Source organism: Sminthopsis crassicaudata, chromosome 1 (genome assembly GCF_048593235.1).
Source record: "Sminthopsis crassicaudata isolate SCR6 chromosome 1, ASM4859323v1, whole genome shotgun sequence".
Classification (NCBI taxonomy): domain Eukaryota; kingdom Metazoa; phylum Chordata; class Mammalia; order Dasyuromorphia; family Dasyuridae; genus Sminthopsis; species Sminthopsis crassicaudata.
Window position 1 is genome coordinate 335,469,561 of NC_133617.1, and position 18,345 is coordinate 335,487,905.

The window sequence follows — 18,345 nt, forward strand, 5'->3', positions numbered from 1 at the left end:
TATGGTGAACCAATAGTGTCTATCACATATAATTTGTGATGGTGCTCTTTTTTAATCATGACTCTCCATTGGTCTTCAAAACAGTTATGTCACTAGGATGTGAAAATACTATTGACAAAGAGTGATATGAAAATTTTCCCTATAACTCCTGAGAACTGTTTCCAACTTTGTTATGAAATAGGAATGTTACATAATTAAAGTCTTCATTTATTCACTACATTTTATGGACACACATAATTTATTCCTTTTCTTAGTCAATACCACCTTCACTAAAGCCTGGAAAGTAAGCATTTCTAATTTATTCTGAAATACCTTGCTTTCCTCTATTACCAGTACATGAAGGGACATGATTCACTCCAGTATCATTCATGTTATGATGATTTAAAATAGGAATTATCTGAAAACTTTTGGCACTCCATCTATTCATTTAACTCTTAGAGCACTTCCATCACACTGATCAGTCAGTTAATAGTATTACCAAAGCCCATTTAGTAAGTAGTACCAGGGGAGGTGATAGTGGTAGTATTGTAAGAGCAGAGTTCCACTTTACCCAGTTAAACTCTAAAGCTTAGACTTCTTGACTGAAAGTCAATTAAAAGTATAAACTGTGTGTGTACTAGAGAAATAGATACCTAGACACCTTTAAATTAATCAATCAAGGCAAAGCCTGGGTGAAAACCAATCTGTAATCAGATGAGAGGAGTGGAATGTTCTTGAGATATTAGATGAAATCAGATTGAAAATGGCTAAAACAATAAGGCAAACCTCTGATCTATGAACATTGAAAGGACTGATAGATAAACAGATAGATAGAGACATAAATGTAGATATATATATAGTAAAAGACAGGATTCTAGTAGAAAATAAGTCAAGCTTCAAGAGGTTCTTAAGGAAGTAGTATCCTTGTAACAATAACAGAAGGTTGAGGTGAGGGGATAGTGGTTCTACAGAGAGCATTTTACTTCCCCCAGCAACTGATCAGAGACTTCCCACTGTCATTCTTTTTAGTGTTCCTAGAACAACAATGGCTGAGAGAAATGCCTGGAGAAAAAATGAGTACAAACTAACTGAATCAAATAAAGATGTCTTCTGGACTCTGCAAGGGATTGATCTTCAGAGTCAGAGAGCCATGCCAAAGGGAAAACCAAGAAGATTTCATGGAGAAAGAAAAGACTTCTAGTAATTAGGAACCATTAGATGACTCTTTGCTACAATGTATTTTCTAAATAAGATTCTTTTCTCTGTATGGATCCTGTCTATAATTTATGACAAAATGTGTTGCAATTTTGGATGAATTTTTCTTGGTAACAAATATTTTCATCTATATCACAATGATAAATATTTCCTAGTAAAAACTAGTTTATATGAACTGATTAACGAGTATTAGAGAAGCAGCCTGGATGAGTGTGCATGAGTTTTTTTTTTTTTAATACTGTATTAAAAACCCTAACTCCTAAGAACCCTATGACATAAGCAGTTATGTTACTTTAGAACTCTAGAAGTAGTAGAACTCAAAAGTAGTATCTTATACAAAGAACCGTAAGAATAGAAGTAGATAGCTTTTTTCTTGGGCCCCAGCCTGCCAGCATGAGTGTGAGAAAAGTATCCCTGAAAAGGATACTAAAGTATTATTATTAAATAGTCAGTATAAGGTGTAGGATAGACTGTCTATCCTACACAGTGACTTTGAGGTCAAGAAGTCTTGGCTTAATATCCTGCCTCTGACTGTATTAGCTATATGAACATTTGAAAGTTACTTGATATCTCAGTTACACGGACAAGTATAAATGAATGCCTATGAATTGCAGAGGATTAGCTCATTTGTTAAGGGCATTATTAGATAAGAATACCACATTATGGAAATTATAGGGAAAATATTAATATTTCATAAGCATGGGTAATTTCTCTACTGGTACAAATGACAACCACTCCATGAATAGGTAGATGATCCATGAGAATAGCTTTGGCCAAAATATTCATCATCATATGAACAACCTGGTGATGAGCGTCTCCAAATTTATCTGGACTGATCCTTGGATTATAGACATGTAGTGCTTGCCAAACTTGTACACAACCCTTGCCAGTTTTAAAACTCCTGTCAGAACTTATAGTCTATTGGCAAAGTTTTTGAGAACCCAAGTTAACCTTCACAGCATAATGAATCACTAGTACTAGAATTTAGAGGAACAGGATTGCTAGTGTGATTCCTATTCCACAGAACATTTTCATACTTGTAGACCTGAATTTCATTTTCACATTGGGCTAGCTAGTGATAAAAAGGAAGGTCAAGGTCATTTAACACTTATGCAGCTAAAATAGGCAAGAATAACATAGGGTACTTGTTGCTTTATTTTATTTTTTTTAAATTGTGTTCAATTTTATTCCAGAATTAAGCACAAAATAAAATGGGCCTTTCTTTTTTATCTATGCATTTTTAAAAATTAGTATTTTATTTTCCCCATTTGCAAGTAAAAACAATTTTTGACATTCATTTTTAAAACTTTTGAGTTCCAAATTTTCTCTTGTCCTACCCTTTATCCTCCTCACTGAAAAAAAAAGCAAGTCTATATGGGTTATACATATGTGGTCATACAAAACATTTCCTTAATAGTCATATTATAAAAGAAAATATAGACAAAAATCCTTAGGAAAAATTAAAAAAATAAAAGGATGCTTAAATTTGTATTCAGACACCATGAATTCTTTCTCAGGAGATGCATAGCCTTTTTCATCATAAGTCCTTCAGAGTTGTTTTGTATCTCTGTGTTGCTGAGAATAGTTATCATTCACAGCTGATCATTTTGCAATATTGCTGTTATATTTTTACATAACAATTTAACTTTGCATCAATTCTTGTAATTCCTTTCAGGATTTTTTTTTGAGAGTATCCTACTCATCATTTCTTATAATACAATAGTATTTCATCATAATCACATGCCACAATTTGTTCAGCCATTCCCCCAATTGATGGGCATCCGCTCAATTCCCAGTTTTTTGACACCAGAAAAGAACTGCTATAAAAATTTTTGAACATATAGATCCTTTTCCTTGTTTTTTATCTCTTTGGCAATATAGATCCAGTAGTGGTATTGGTAGGTTAAAGGGTACATATGGTTTTATAGACCTTTGGAAATCATTCCAAATTGTTCTATGGTATAGTTAAATTAGTTCACAATTCTGCCAACAGTGCATTAATGTCTCATTTTCCCCTTCCACAGTTTTGCCATTTTTCTTTTCTGTCCTATTAGTTAATTTAATAGTATGATGTAATACCTCAGAATTGTTCTAATTTCCATTTCTTCAATCAATAGTGAATTAGAACATTTTTTTCATACATTATAGGTAAGTTTTATTACTTTAAGAAATGTTCATTTCTTTTTATAATTTATCAATTGGGGGTGATATATTTTTTATAAATTTGACTCAGTTCTTTATATTTGAAAAATTAGACATTTTCAGAGAAACTTGGTTCAAATTTTTTTCACAGATACTATTGCTAGGTTCATTTGCCTCCATCTTGTTTGCCTCCCCATTTATTATATTTTCTCCCTCCTTTCACTCTGTTTCTCCTCAAAAGTGTTTTGGCTTCTGACTACTCCCTCCCCTAATTTGCCCTTCCTTCTATCATCCTCCCCTTTCTTTTCTTCCTTTCCCCTCCAGTATTCTTGTGGTGGAAGATACACAAACTCATTTGAGTGTATATGGATAAGATGAGTTTCTTCTCAAAATATAGCACAGATTAAATATTTATATACTTTTAGCTATAATTCATCTATCTACCTACCTATCTGTAACATCTATATAGCATTTTAAGATTTTCATTGATTTGACTCTCACAATAACCTTATGAGATATATGCAGCTATTATTACCACAATCCAGATAAGGAAACTGAGGTTCAGAGAGGTGAAATGATTTGCTTGAGGTCTCTCTATTCACAAAACCCCTTAAGACTCTCTCTCTCTCCCTCTCTGTCTCTCTCTGTCTCTCTCTGTCTCTCTCTGTCTCTCTTTCTCTCTCACTCATTCTTTCTCTCCCTCTTTCTATGTCTCTCTGTCTCTCTCTGCCTCTCTTTTTCTGTATCTGTCTCTTTCTCCATCTCTCTGTCTATGTCTCTCTCTCTTTATTTTCTTCTCTCTGTCTGTCTGTCTCTCTCTCTTTACTTATCTCTGTCTCTGTCTCTCTGTCTCTCTGTCTCTCTCTTTCACACACACCTCCATCTCCCGTCCCCAACCCCTCCACATATACCATACACACTTCAACACACTTAATCAAATATTTTTGTTCAGTTGTTTTTCAGTTGTGTCCTACTCTTTGTAATAACATTTAAAATTTTATTGGTAAAGATACGGGAATGATTTATCATCATTTTCTCTAGTTCATTTTACAGATGAGGAAACTGAGGCAAACAAAAATTAAGTGACTTGCTCAGAGATCATACATGCCTGAGGCCAGATTCAAACTTAGGAAGATGCATCTTCCTAACTTGAGGTCTCAACTTCTGTCCATTGTGCCGCCTAGCTGTCTCCATAATCATTTGACCATATATGTATTTATTTTATGTATATATATATATATATATATATATTTATTTATTTATTTATGTGATATGATATTTATGATACATATGTGTTTTATATGTGGCATATATACAAACACATCCTACAATTTGTATTCTGAAAATTGGTGGGGATACTATGAAATCAAGTGATTTGTCTAGGATTACATAGTTAGAATGTGTTAGAGATGTGACTTAAACCTAATTCTACCAGACCCTCTCATTCATACAGCTATAGTTAGAGATAGAAGTAGAAATATGGAGAAGGGGAGATATAGAAACATAGTAATATTTTTAAAGATATAAGTAGATATCAAAAGCATTTTGATAAATATGTAGGCAATAGGTTAATAATTCTATTCATATATTAAGGTAAATTAGGATGTTTGAGATATATACATATATACACACACAATAAACACATAAATATGTATATGCATGCATATACTATATATACACATATACATGTATAATATATTTATATATACATATATTTGCATATACATAGATATATATTAATATGTAACTATTCAGTCTGACAGAGATAACATATAATGCCATAAATACATATATAAAATAAGAAGCTGCATATGTACATATAATATATACATATACATAACTTTATTTTGACATTAGGGAGAGTAAGCACATTTACAAAATATTACTTTGTGCCACTTTAAAAAATATAATAATTAGCAAAGTATTGGGGCTGATTTTTACATTTAAATGTTAAAGTTCTTTAAACAGCATTAGGAAATGAGTGACAGATCTCATCATGACTCAGTCCTCTTGTTACCTTGTGAGAAAGTTTCATTGTAGCATTTATAGGTAAAAAGACATTACATGTTGCTTTGTTCTATCAACTAGGGGTTCAAGGCAAAAGATGCAGGACTGGCTTGTGAATTATATGAGGAACAGTTGTTCTGGCTGCTATATCTGTGTCCTGGAATATGAATAGTGATGCCATTGGCAAATGTGTGGGCATGCAGACTTGGCAGGAGATAATTCTGACTGGCCAGTGCCCACCAACCATCAGTCTTCATTCAGTTTCCCTTCCTGAAGGCTAGAATTATTGATGCTGTAACAAGAACACTGCTGGTATAAAATTGTTGTATGAAAGCCTAGCAATTACTGATTGGCAACATATTTCATTCTAAATTATAAAAATGATACTTCATTTATGACCAGTTTGGAAAGAGAAAATAATGGAGGAACCTATGATATCTTAATATTTTAATTTTCATTCCAAAGAATGGGAGACAATAAAGCAGTGCAGGTTGCATGGGTTATCTTACCATCTACCCCTACAAATTAATTTCTAGAAGACTAGCAATAGATTCAACAGTGTTTTAAATACACACAGTTAGGCAACACATTTTAAACTGATAAAATTTCATTCAACATAACATCAATCTAAATACCCTTCTGTGCCTCAGTTTATTCTATTCCATCCTTTGTCTCCCTTTTTAACCCTTTACCATTAATATGCACACCATGTCTCACTGCCACAAATCTAGACATCCTTTTATATTCTCCACCTATCTTTTTATCTATCTATGCTCTCCATCTCTCTCTCTCTCTCTCTCTCTCTCTCTCTCTCTCTCTCTCTCTCTAATATATATATATATGTAATATGTATTGTTCTGTATTAAACACATTCCCAATTTAAGTAGGTTTTCAAAACCTTCCTCTCCTATCTCTTCCTTTGGGTATGTTCTTCCTCTACCTCGTTCATAATTATTATTCTTACAATTCCCTAGACAGTTTTGCTTTTTTAGAATCAGATCATAATCATCTCTGACCCAATCTTTCTTTTGGATTGCTCAATTACTAACATCAGTCTTAGATATATGTTTTATACTTCCCTGTGTAAAACAAAGAGTTTCTTGTTATTGAATTCTTTTAAATTAGTCTTTGATGTTGGCTCTTATATGTTAAGTTTTCTATTGATTTCATGTTTGCTTGAGATAAAAGTCCTAAATATCTGAGAGTTCATTGAATGTCCCTTTTTTATCCAATATTTTACTTATTTTTTTTGTTGGATATAATATTTTTGGCTGCAGGCCTAGTTTATTTGATTGTCTATATATAATATTCCAGAATCTGTGGCTTTTATTAATAAATCCTGCAGAATTTTAATTATAGCTCCAGCATATTTGAATTATTGTTGTCTTTTTTGTTTGTTATTTCTTGTAAAATTTTTGCTTTCATCTAGGAGTTTCAAAACTTAAGAATAATATTCCTATGTTTTCTTTAGGGGATCTCTTTAAGGTAGTGATAAGTAGATTTTTTCTACTTCTACTTCCTCATCTTTTATCACTTCAGGGCAATTTTCTTTGATTATTTCTTATATTATTATGTCAAAGTTCTTTTTTTTTTTTTTTTTTTTTTTTTTTTTTGGTCACAGCTTTCTGGTACTTTAATTATATTTATGTTTTCTTTTCTTGATTTGTTGTCCAGATATGATGTTTTTCTTATGTTTCATATTCTCTTCTATTTTTTTCATTCTTTACATTTTATTTTGTTATTCTTGATCTCTTACAATTTCACTGTAATTGCCCAATTCTAATTTTCAAGTATCGTTTCTTCTCTAAGAATCTGGATCTCCCTTTCTAATTGGTTGAGTATCTTTTGGAATCCTTTTGTTTTTCTTGGATGATTCATATTTATTTTTATTTTTCCTCAATCTTTCTTATTTGATGTTTAAAGTATTTTTTGAGTTTTTCTATAAATTTTTTTTCTGAGAATTTAATGTTCTTTGGGATGGAGAGGCTTTTTTTTTTTTTAACTTTACTATTCTCTTCTGAGAACAAACCCCAGTCTTCCCTATTCCCATAGTGAATTTCTATGGTGGGGTCCTTTCTTCTTTGCTTGTTTGTTTGTTTGTTTGTTTGTTTTTTAATAAGAACTAAGTGTAATCACCTATTGTTCTGGGGTTGGGTGTTCTTCTCTAGATGCAAATTTGTTTTGTTTGTGGGGGAATCTGAAGAGCAATGAATTTTCTGATCTACTTCATCTTCCCAGAATCATTCTTTATATTTATTCTTTAAAATGATAATTTATTGCTTCCTGAGTAAATCACATACAGATTCATAGTTCCATTCTACAGGATGCCAGCAACTTCTAATTTTTGTATAAATTCACAAGCTTCAAGAATTTTTGTACGATGATTATTATCAGTCTCCAACATCAGCACTATTTTGACTATTTCCATAAGATATTAAACTTTGTCACTGCAGTTAAAACTCAATAATTCAGAAGTCTTAATCCCAATCAATAGTTCCAAACATATGTTTTATACAATGAACTGTGGATGGTTCAATAACAGTTAGTTAATAATATTTAATCAATTAAGCATCTACTATGTGCCAGGAATTATTCTGAGTACTGGGGATACAAAAAAATATTAAAATAGTACTAGGAGTTTCCAGTTCCTCAGGATTGCCCATAAGTTCCTGAGGGGAGAGATGGTCAGCTTCTTTCAGGAGCTCGAGTCCAAGGGTTGGATGAAGTTGATGATATCCTTAATGAGCTATAGTCTATTTGGAAAAAAAAATTCTTAATTGATTTGGCCACTTTTTTCCTTTGGTGATAATCAGATGAACCAGAGGCAGTGTGGTATAATGGGAAGAGTAATGAATTTGTACATAGGGAAGACAAAGGCTTGAATTCTGCTTCTGACCATTTCCAGGTATGTAACCAGAAGCCAGTCATATAATTTCTCTGGACCTCAGCTTCTTCATTTGCAAAATGGCACATGAATATCTAACACGCCTACCTCAGGGTTATTGTGAAATGTAAAAGAAATAATGTGGGAAATTTCAGAAATAGACACCTTGTTGAATAGTTATCAGTTACTCTTATTGGCACAGTTCTTTTTTATTTTAACACTAGATCAAAAGGAGAGTAAACATAATTCTTCTACATGTTTTAATTTCCATAATAAACCACAATGATTCAATATAAATGAAAATAATACGTTTAAATGATTCCTGTCATCTTCAAATTATGATCATGGGGAGAGGGGAGATAAGGGTTTCCCTACTTCAGCCTAGACATCTTCCACATAACAAAGAAAAACAATTTTAAAAGAATTTGATAATTATAGCATTTGACAATGTACAAGATATTCTGCCATCATAGAGAGGAAGTATATTTTGTTATCTAAATTCTGAGGATGTCACTTTTTCTTCAATTATTCAGAGTTCATCTCTGTTCAAGGATGGCCTCTATTCACTTTGTTCTAATCACTGTGTACATTGTTCTCTTTGTTCTTCCCAATTCATTCTGTCTTAGTTAATAGCCACTTTCACATACAGCTCTGAATTCCTCACATTCATATTTTTTCTGTACCATAACATTATGTTACATTCACGAGCTACTAATTTTAAAAGTCTTTCCCCCCACTCAATGAGGACCCAAATACTTTCCAGTTCTTTATATCATTCATTACAAGTTCTTTTTTGTATCACTACAAGTTCTGCTGTGAATATTTTGAAATAGGTTTGACTCTCACTCTGTGATTTTGACTTTCTTTTTTATATTTTTCCAATAGTATTATCTGTGATTCAAAAGGTATGAGGATGATAGCGACTTTTCTTACAAACAAACAAACAAACTGTCATCCAGAATTGCTGGACTAATTTATAGTATCAGTAATATTAGTGTTCTTGTCTTCCCCTGGTCTCTGCAACAAAAACTACTCCTTTTAAAATTTTGTCATTTTTGATAATATACTAGTATGAAATGAAACTCCAATTGTTTTAATTTTCATTTCTGTTCTAATAGTCCATGTTTTTTTTCCCCCCTGAGGCTGGGGTTAAGTGACTTGCCCAGAGTCACACAGCTAGGAAGTGTTAAGTGTCTGAGACCATATTTGAACTCGGGTCCTCCTGAATTCAAGGCTGGTGTTCTCTCCACTGCACCACCTAGCTGCCCCCATGTTTTTATAAAATTATTTATAGTTCTTAAATCTTAAAAACTCCATATGTACTTTTAGTTTAATATAACATAAGATAGTCATCTAAACCAAATTTCTACCAAATTACTTTCAATTTTATCTAGTAATATCTAGTGTCTAGTAGGAATATATCTAGGCATATCTAGTAGTAGGAATCTAATAATTCTTAGTAGAACTTTCTCTCAGTTGTATGTATTAATGAGTGATTATATACTTCTGTTTCTTGGTTTAGCTCTTTACATTGAGCAATTTTGCTTTTTTAAAAAATAAGAACCAACAATCTTGATAACAACTTCATAATATTGTTTGAGATCTAATAATACTATGCCCATTTCCTCCACACTTTTCAATCATTCTTTCTCTTGAGATTTGAAATATTTTGTTCTTTCAATTTATTTATTTTTGTTTTAGATCTAGTTTCATAATTGTTTTGGTAACTTGGTTGACAAGTATTAATCTACAAATTAATCAGGCAGCAGTCAAATTTTCATTATGTTGGCATAACCCAGTAATGAACTATGAATAACTTTCTAATTATTCAAATATTCCATAATTTCTATAAATAGTATTTTGTAGTTCCAGAAATTTCATTGATCTTTTAAGATCTGATAGAATTACCTTGTGATGAATTCTCTTGACCTAAAGTCATTTATCCTTGGCAGTTTAATTATGATTTGTTCACTTTATTTTTTCTGATATAATTTATCAGCTTAGTAAACTACAAGAGAAGTGATAAAACTGAGCCAAATTATGGGAAAACAGTGGGGAAAGTCCATTAAAAGAACTTTATATACAGTTTACATTGCAGATAGTTTTAAGAGTTTTAAGGTACTTCTAAAAATATATTTGTTTATGGATTTTTATCTCTCCCATGAGAGTCCTTTGAGGACAAGAATTGTTTTTTACTTTCTTTGTACATCCAGTGTTTAGCATGACATCTGGCAAACAGTAGGTACTTAATAAGTGTTTGTTGACTTGACTTGACAATATGAGAATCAGTTTCATAGGCAATACTACACACAGACACCCACACACATACACACACACGGACACACACACACCATGACTGACATATAGTTATAAAGTTATTTATAGTTCACAAATCTTAACAACTGTCCATATCTACTTTTATTCGATATGACATAAGGTATAAGACATTCATCTAAACTAAATTTCTGCCAAATTACTTTAAAATTGATCTAGTAATTCCTGTTAAAAAGAGAATCTTTCAGTCATATGTATTGTGTTACTACATACTTCTGTTTCTTGGTTGTAGATCTTTTCCATTGATTTCCATTTCTCTCCAAAATATATAAAGAGATAAGGGTGGAGGGTTCAGCAAAGGGTGAGAGAAAAAGACAAGGGAAGATCCATGGATGAGGGGAGGTTAAATAATAGCAAGGCAAGTTAAGGAGCAGAATTAAAGGAGAGTTAGTAGGAATAGAAAAAAAAAAAAAAAAGAGAGAGAGATACACAAACACAAACCAAAAATCAGGAGTAGAATTTATTTAAAAAAAAAAAAGGTACTACTCATAGTCATCGATCATAGACAAAGTCAAACTTAAAGATTCAATCAAGAGAGAAATCTACATTATATGTCAGTCATACTGACATTGTTTTAGATACATGCTTGTATTTGGGTAAATGCATGTATCTGAGCATATGTAGATGTGTATGTATATTGCTCTATGTATATGTTTGTAGATATATGCATAGATTTTGGGTCTGTGAGTGGGTGTGAATGTGTGTGTGTGTGTGTATTTATTAAATATATCTGTGCTTAAGTATAGCCTGCTTGGGACGAGGTGGGTGGGGGAATGAAAGGGAGAAAAAGAATAAAGTAAAAAAAGTGCACAGCAGAGCAGAGAACAAAAGGATACCCTACAAGAAAGCAAAGAAAAGATGGGATTTCATGAATATAATTTCTTCTACTGTTATATATCATTTCTTGAACTAGAAATTTACTGTTTTATATTTTGAATCTCCCCTCTTATCCTGCTGGGCTCATGACAGTATTCTGTTCTATTCTGTTTTGTTTTCCTTTTCTCCTTTTTCCACTATTCTGTATTTTTAATAAACAGAAAATTCTTAAAAAGAATCAGTTTTATCACTTTATCATGAAGACACAGTGGGCAAAAATATGAAATTGTTTTTTGTTATATTCTCCAAATACTTTTCTTCTCTATTAGAAACATTCATTTCAAATCCACATAAATCCTCAGCATTTTTATATATCACCAACAAAATGCAACAGCAAGAGATACAAAGAGAAATTCCATTCCAAACAAATGTTGAGAGTATAAAGTATTTGGGAATCCATCTACCAAAGAATAGTCAGGAATTATATGAGAAAAATTACAAAACACTTGCCACAAAAATAAAGTCAGATTTAAATAATTGGAAAGATATTCAGTGCTCTTGGATAGGCCGAGCGAATATAATAAAGATGACAATACTCCCCAAACTAATCTATTTATTTAGTGATATACCAATCAGACTCCCAAGAAACTATTTTAATGACCTAGAAAAAATAACAACAAAATTCATATGGAAGAATAAAAGGTCGAGAATTGCAAGGGAACTAATGGGAAAAAAAAGTCAGAGAAAGGTGGTCTAAGTGTACCTGATCTAAAGCTATATTATATAGCAGCAGTCACCAAAACCATTTGGTATTGGCTAAGAAATAGACCGGTAGATCAGTGGAATAGATTAGATACATATTTTAATGACCTAGAAAAAATAACAACAAAATTCATATGGAAGAATAAAAGGTCGAGAATTGCAAGGGAACTAATGAAAAAAAAAAATCAGAGGAAGGTGGTCTAAGTGTACCTGATCTAAAGCTATATTATATAGCAGCAGTCACCAAAACCATTTGGTATTGGCTAAGAAATAGACCGGTAGATCAGTGGAACAGATTAGATACAAAGGACAAAAAAGGGTACATATATAGCAACCTAATCTTTGACAAACCCAAAGATACCAACATTAGGGATAAAAATTCATTATTCGGAAAAAACTGTTGGGAAAACTGGAAATTAGTATGGCAGAAATTAGATATGGATCCACACTTAACACCATATACCAAGATAAGATCAAAATGGGTCCATGATTTAGGCATAAAGAATGAGATCATAAATAGATTAGAGGAACAGAGGATAATCTACCTCTCAGACTTGTGGAGGAGGAAGGAATTTATGACCAGAGGAGAACTAGAGATCATTATTGATCACAAAATAGAAGATTTTGATTACATCAAACTAAAAAGTTTCTGTACAAATAATACTAATGCAAACAAGATTAGAAGGGAAGTAACAAATTGGGAAAATATTTTTAAAAACAAAGGTTCTGACAAAGGTCTCATTTCCAAAATATATAGAGAACTGACCCTAATTTATAAGAAACCGAACCATTCTCCAATTGATAAATGGTCAAAGGATATGAACAGACAATTCTCAGAGGAAGAAATTGAAACTATATCCACTCACATGAAAGAGTGTTCCAAATCACTATTGATCAGAGAAATGCAAATTAAGACAACTCTGAGATACCACTACACACCTGTCAGATTGGCTAAGATGACAGGAACAAATAATGATGAATGTTGGAGGGGATGTGGGGAAACTGGGACACTAATACATTGCTGGTGCAGTTGCGAAAGAATCCAGCCATTCTGGAGAGCAATCTGGAATTATGCCCAAAAAGTTATCAAACTGTGCATACCCTTTGACCCAGCAGCGCTACTACTGGGCTTATATCCCAAAGAAATACTAAAGAGCGGAAAGAGACATATATGTGCCAAAATGTTTGTGGCAGCTCTTTTTGTAGTAGCTAGAAATTGGAAGATGAATGGATGTCCATCAGTTGGAGAATGGTTGGGTAAATTATGGTATATGAAGGTTATGGAATATTATTGCTCTGTAAGAAATGACCAGCAAGAGGAATACAGAGAGGCCTGGAGAGACTTAAATCAACTGATGCTGAGTGAAATGAGCAGAACCAGAAGATCACTGTACACTTCAACAACAATACTGTATGAGGATGTATTCTGATGGAAGTGGAAATCTTCAACATAAAGAAAAACCAACTCACTTCCAGTTGATCAATGATGGACAGAGGTAGCTACACTCAGAGAAGAAACACTGGGAAGTGAATGTAAATTGTTAGCACTAATATCTGTCTGTCCAGGTTACATGTACCTTCGGAATCTAAAGTTTATTGTGCAACAAGAAAATGATATTCACACACATGTATTGTATCTAGACTATATTGTAACACATGTAAAATGTATGGGATTGCCTGTCATCGGGGGAAGGGAATAGAGGGAGGGGGGGATAATTTGGAAAAATGAATACAAGGGATAATATTATAAAAATATATATATAATAAAAAATTATTAAGTAAAAAAAATTTGGAACACACAAAAAAAAAAAAAAAACAAAATTGATCAGCATCCACCCAATTTCTAATTCCTTGCCATCACAAAAAAGAACTGCTATAAACATTTTTGCACATGTGGGTCCTTTTCTTCTTCTATTGTCTGTTTGTGATACAGGTGTAATAGTGACATTGCTGGATCAAAGGATATGAATAGTTTTATGTCCCTTTGGATATAGTTCCAAATTGTTCTCCAGAATGGCTGGATCAGTTCACAACTCCATCAACAGCACATTAGTGGTTTAGTTTTCCACATGCCCTCTTGGAAGATTTCTAAAGGGCCAGCCAGTCAAAAAGACTGGTAAAAAACTGCAGTCAGAGAGTTTGGCATATTGAGGAAAATTAATGAAGTTTCAAACTTGAAGCAGTTCTCTGAGGTTTCTGTAATCTGATGTTAAACTTTCTATCCCAGCAAATAGGGCTAACTCTCTCTTCAGGCTTTAAGTGGGAAATTAAGTTAAAAAGAAAAAAATAAAAGCTCTGAAAAATACTTTTTTCTCTATCATTTCAGCACTGATCAGTTTGGGGTTACAGATATAAAGTCAGATAAACAAAGAAAGTAGATGTTTTTCCTGGGTTGTAGAAATTTGTGTAGAAATTATAAATTAATTAATCTAGATTTATAATTAAAATGTATCTTTACTGGAAAATTTCAAATCATGGTGACTGTTTAATAACATGTTTATAAATTATGGAGTTTTGCATTTTAAGCTTAAACAATTCTCTCCCCTTTCTGAAAGTTGTGAAAGAAAGTGAGAAGAGTTCATTGCATTGAGATAAGTAAATTTCAGGCAAGTACTGAATAAGGAACTCACCCCCTTTCTTTGTCCTATCTGATAAGACACTTAGCAGAAGGTTACCAAATGCTCAACTATTTTGGTGACTATTATAGGACTCAAAGGAAAAATAAGAATCCGATTTTGAGAATGATAGTTACATAGACTTATTCTTTCTCTGAAGATTGATAGAGATATTGTTTTAGTGCACTGAAGGAAATGAGCCTCACTGATTTAAAAAAAAATAATGACTACAGTTTAAAGTTTAAAATTTATCAAAAAATTTAAAATTAAAAAAAATTAATTAAAATTTAAAATATATTTGAAATTAAAACTTATTTATTTAGGGAGAGGGAGAAGGAGAGGGAGAGAGAGAGGGAAAGAGAAAGGAAAAGGCAGGAGAGGCAGAGGGAGAGGGAGAGGGAGAGAGATGATTTCTATATTTACATAATAGAATTATTTCTTTAGTTCAATTGGAAGTAAGGTCACCAAGCGATATAAGAAGGAAAACATGCATTTGTAAGCTTTTAAAAAAGCAAAAAGGTTATAGTATTTCAATTAATAGGTGTTGTTTAAAATTTTATGCTACATTACAAAGGAGAAATACAATGAATGAATATTAGTTCTTTAGATAGCCTAAGATATGATGGGGAAATCTTCCAGGAAGCCCACTCTTTGAAACCTCCTGAACCCCAAAGCAATGGGATGAGAATGTGAGGCTGCCATTAAAAGCCTTTCCCTATCTTTCTCAAGGAGTTAAAACTGAAAAAACATCAGGGACGGTGAGAGAATCAGTCTAGTTTATGAACAAAAAAGTTGATTTGGCTACTTCCAATTAAAAAAATAGAGAAAAAAGTATAGGGAGCATGAAGTCTTTGAATCTTTGAAAACAAGTCACACACACATACATATACAGTTATCTTGTTGCACAAGAAAAATCAGATCAAGAAAGAAGAAAAATAAAAAAAAAAAAAACTGAGAAAGAAAACAAAATGCAAGCAAATAACAACGGACAGAATGAGAATGTTCCATACTCTGTTCCCATGGTTCTCTCTCTGGGTGTAGATGGCTCTCTTCATCACTGCACAAGTGGAACTAGTTTGAATCATCTCAATGTCCATCAGAATTGATTATTGTATAGTCTTGTCCTTGCCATGTATAATGATCTTCTGGTTCTGCTCATTTCACTTAGCATCAGTTCATATAAGTCTGAAATCATCCTACTAGTCGTTTCTTACAGAACAATAGTATTCCATAGTATTTATATACTATGATATATTCAGCCATTCTCCAATTGATGGTCATCCACTCAGTTTCCAGTTTCTTGCCACTACAAAGAGGGCTGCCACAAACATTTTTGCACATATAGGTCCCTTTCCCCCCTTTAAAATCTCTATGGGATATAATCCCAGTAGAAACACTGATGGATCAAAGGGTATGCACAGTTTGATAACTTTTTGAGCATAGTTCCAAACTGCTCTCCAGAATGGTTGGATTCGTTCAATTCCACCAACAATGTATCAGTGTCCCAGTTTTCCCACATCCCCTCCAACATTTGTTATTATCTTTTCCTGTCATTTTAGTCAATCTCCAGGTGTGTGGTGATATCTCAGAGTTGTCTTAATACTGATCAATACTGATTTTGAACACTTTTCATGTGGCTACAAATAGTTTCAATTTCTTCATCTGAAAATTGTTTGTTCACATCCTTTGACCATTTATCAATTGGAGAATGGATTGAACTATTATAAATTTGAGTCAATTCTCTATATATTTTAGAAATGGGTATCAGATTCTTTGGATGTAAAGATGTTGTTTCCCTTCTAATCTTGTCTGCATTAGTTTTGTTTTTACAAAAACTTTTTAACTTAATCAAAATTATCTATTTTATGATCAATAATGGTTTCTAGTTTTTCTTTGGTCACAAATCCACAGATCTGAGAAGTAAACTATTCTATGTTCTTCTAATTTGTTTATAATATCATTTTTTATGTCTACATCATGAATCCATTTCGACCTTATTTTGGTATATGGTGTTAGGTGTGGGTCTATGCCTACTTCCTGCCATACTAGTTTCCAATTTTCCCAGTAGTTTTTATCAAATAGTGAATTCTTATCCCAAAAGTAGGGGCCTTTGGGTTTGTCAAATTCTAGAGTGTTATCGTCATTGGCTATTTCGTTCTATGAACCTTACCTATTCTACTGATAGACTTCTCTATTTCTTAGCCAGTATCAAATGGGTTTTGATGACTGCTACTTTATAATATAGTTTTAGATCTGGTGCAGCTAGCTCCACTTCATTTTAAGCTAAGATTTTTAATAGGTCTCTGTTTGATAGAAGCAACCACTCATTCAGTGATTAAGGCTAGGTAAGAAAGAAATGAGGCAAAGGAAGGAGGAAGGAAGGAAAGAAGAAGAAAGGAAGGATGAAAGAAGGAAAGGAAAGAAGGAGGGAAAAGGAGAGGAAAGAAGGAATAAGGGAAGGAGGGAGTGAGAGAGGAAAATAGGGAGCAAGTCCTGATCAAAGGAGATAATAATTGGAAAGTACTTATCATAGGATCTGGCACACAGAAAATACTTTAGACATGTTAACTATTTCTCTTTACCCTTAGAATATTTTGATTCCCTTGTCAGGCTATAAGATCACTAGTAATAGTTTTGGCAAGGAAGAACAAGCTAATAAGCATATATGGGCTTTGTTTTTCTCATTTCTAAAGATGATGGATTAGATTAAAATAAGGAAACAGAAGACTAAGGTCTGTGAGTCAAATCTGGCCCTCAACTAATTTTTTTTCTATTAATTTGACCCATAGACCATAGTTTGTTTATTCCTGGACCAGACAATCACTTTTATCAAAATATATAAATATATCTTGTATCTTTGTATCTTATAACTCAGTTTTGTATTCTCTTCTTCATCTCTTTTTGCTGACATCTAGAACATCAGCTCTCAATCTTAGAATTAAAATAATATGGTAGCTATATTTGTCTTCTAATTTACTTAGCTGTTATGAAATAAAATCAAAGAACCCATAATGTTTTTCCATAATGAAACCAAGATTTATATATAGGAAAATATTGAAACGTGCACTAATCAAGACATATAACTTTTTCTTTGTGCCTCTCTGCTAAGTTCTTATGTAGTAGAAAAAATGCTTTGAAGACACAGGGTTTTAAGAGGAACATGCCAGATATTTAGTATTTCCTCTTCTTGAGAATGTAGAGAAAGGGTACCCATCTGATTTTGACATTCAAAGTAAATAGCTCTATGCTATTTCATTTGGCTATTAACAACCTTAAGGTAAGATCAGTCTAAGCAGATGTTTTCTACCACAGTTGTTCCTAAACCTGTCTGGTCAGCTGATTGTCATCTTCAAATTTCATGCATGTTCTGTTTTTGTCTTGATTTGAAGTAGAATTTGTAATATCTAATTACTTGGAATACAATTTTTATCTTTAATTATAAAAGAACATTATATCTTTTCAAGGCAATATGGTATAGGGACTTCTTGTCTTAGGAATCCAGTATCCTGTCACTTAAATGGCAAATTGCATTATCATCTGCAGTGTCAATCTCCTCATTTGTAAAGTAAAGAAATTACATGTGATAATCTT